This window comes from Lampris incognitus, unplaced genomic scaffold (genome assembly GCF_029633865.1).
Source record: "Lampris incognitus isolate fLamInc1 unplaced genomic scaffold, fLamInc1.hap2 scaffold_38, whole genome shotgun sequence".
Classification (NCBI taxonomy): Eukaryota; Metazoa; Chordata; class Actinopteri; order Lampriformes; family Lampridae; genus Lampris; species Lampris incognitus.
The window spans coordinates 1,252,501-1,255,000 of NW_026611338.1; positions in this window are offsets into that span (position 1 = coordinate 1,252,501).

Below are 2,500 nucleotides of genomic sequence, written 5' to 3' on the forward strand. Positions count from 1 at the left end.
CACCCTACTGTCGCTACAGATGACAATGTCATCCGCGAACATCATCGTCCATGGAGACTCCTGCCTGATCTTGTCCGTCAACCTGTCCATCACCGTTGCAACCAAGAAAGGGCTCAGAGCCGATCCTTGATGTAATCCCACCTCCACCTTGAACCCATCTGTCATTCCAACCACGCACCTCAGCATTGTCACACTTCCCTCATACATAGCCTGCACCACTCCTACATACTTCTCTGCAACTCTTGACTTCCTCCTACAATATCACACCTCCTCTCTCGGCACCCTGTCGTATGCTTTGTGTAAATCTACAAAGACACAATGCAACTCTTTCTGGCCTTCTCTATACTTCTCAATCAACCAACCTTTTCTCTCTCTCTCTCTCTGTCTCTCTCATTTTCTTCATTTATCAGCCCGTCAAAGTAGTCCTTCCACTTCGTAGCACACTCTCCTCGCTTGGCAGCACATTTCCATCTGTATCTTTGATCGCCCTAACTTGTCGCACATCCTCGGCAGCTCGGTCTCTCTGTCTAGCCAATCTGTACAAGTCTTTTTCTCCTTCCTTAGTGTCTAACCTGTCATACAGCTCACCGTACGACTTTTCCTTTACCTTTGCCACCTCTCTCTTTGCTTTACGCTGCATCTCCTTGTACTCCTGTGTACTTTCTTCATCTCTCTGACTATCCCACTTCTTCTTTGCCAACCTTTTCCTCTGTATACTTTGCTCTACTTCCTCCTTCCACCACCACCACCACCACCACCACCGCCAAGTCTCCTTGTCTTCCTTCCTCTGTCCCGATGACACACCAAGTACATTCCTAGCTGTCTTCCTCGCTATTTCTGCAGCGCTTGCCCAGCCATCTGGCAACTCTTCACTACCACTCAGTGCCTGTGTTAACTCCTGCCTGAACTCCACACAACAGTCTTCCTTCTTCAACTTCCACCATTTGATCTTCGGCTGTGTCTTCACTCGCTTCCTCATGTTGGTCTCCAAAGTCATCTTACAGACCACCATCCGATGCTGCCTAGCTACGTTCTCCCCTGTCACCACCTTGCAGTATGCAATCCGTTTTACATCGCGCCTTCTACACAAGATATAGTCCACCTGTGTGCACTTTCCTCCACTCGTATACGTCGTCACCCTGTGCTCCTCCCTCTTCTTGAAATATGTATTCACCTCAGCCATTTCCATCCTTTTCGCAAAATCGAACACCATCTGTCCTTCCACATTTCTCTCCTCGATTCCATACCTTACCATCAACTCCTCATCACCTCTGTTCCCTTCAGCAACGTGTCCATCGAAGTCCGCTCCAATCACCACTCCCTCCTCCTTGGGTACCCTTTCCACCACGTCGTCCAACTCAACTCCAGAATTCTTCTTTTTCGTCCATCTTACACCCGACTTGCGGGGCATATGCGCTGATAACCGTCAGCAATACACCTTCGATTTCCAGCTTCATAATCCTCACTCTGTCTGACACTGTGTTCACCTCCAGCACGCTCTTGACATACTCTTCCTTCAGAATGACCCCTACCCCATTTCTCCTCCCATTCGCACCATGGTAGAAGAGTTTGAACCCACCTGCGATACTCCTGGCCTTACTCCCCTTCCACCTTGTCTCTTGTCACCTTTCTTCTTTCCATCACGTCAGCCTGCTCTCTCCCTTTACTAGCCATAGTGCCAACATTCAAAGTTCCGACTGACTCTCACCTCCACACGCCTACCCTTCCTCCTCTCTAGCTGCCTCTGGACATGCCTTCCCCCTCTCCTTTTCCTTCGCCCAACAGTAGCCTAGTTTCCACCGGCACTCCGCTGGTTAACAGTACCGATGGCGGTCGTCGGTAACCCGGGCCTCGACCGATCCGGTATGGAAATCTTATTTATGATCCGCATATTTGATTTGGCAAAGATTTGACGCCGGATGCCCTTCCTGACGTAACCCTCCCCATTTGTCCTGGCTTGGGACCTGCACTAAGAATGCATTGGCTTGTGCATCCTCAGTGGCTGGGTTGCACGCTTTTCTATGTTTGCCCCTCACTTTTGTGGCGTGAACTATCAATTCTAGTAATACAGGTGTGTTTATGTTAGGTATCACAGACACACGCACACGCACAATATATGTCCAAAAGTATTGAGATAACTGACCATTACACCTACAGGAGCTTTTCTGACATGTCATTCTGAATCCATAGAAACCCATATTCCACGAAGCTCCCGGCGCACAGTTTTTGTGCCGATGTTAATGCCAGGAGAAGTTTGGATCTCTGCAGTTATTGAGTCAACAGAGCGTTGGCGACTTGAGTTGCTGTTGTCCCTAAAGGCTTGCACTTTTCAATAATATGATGATATATGAAGCATAGAGAGTAAACGGGATAGATACCTTTTGAACAGCACCCTGTAGTACAGCACTTTGAAGGTACATATGTCGTCACTTGCTGTAGTGGTTTTTACTGATGGGCGTGGCCAGGTTTTCAGAAGCCTCTCAGTTGTCAATGTGAGAGC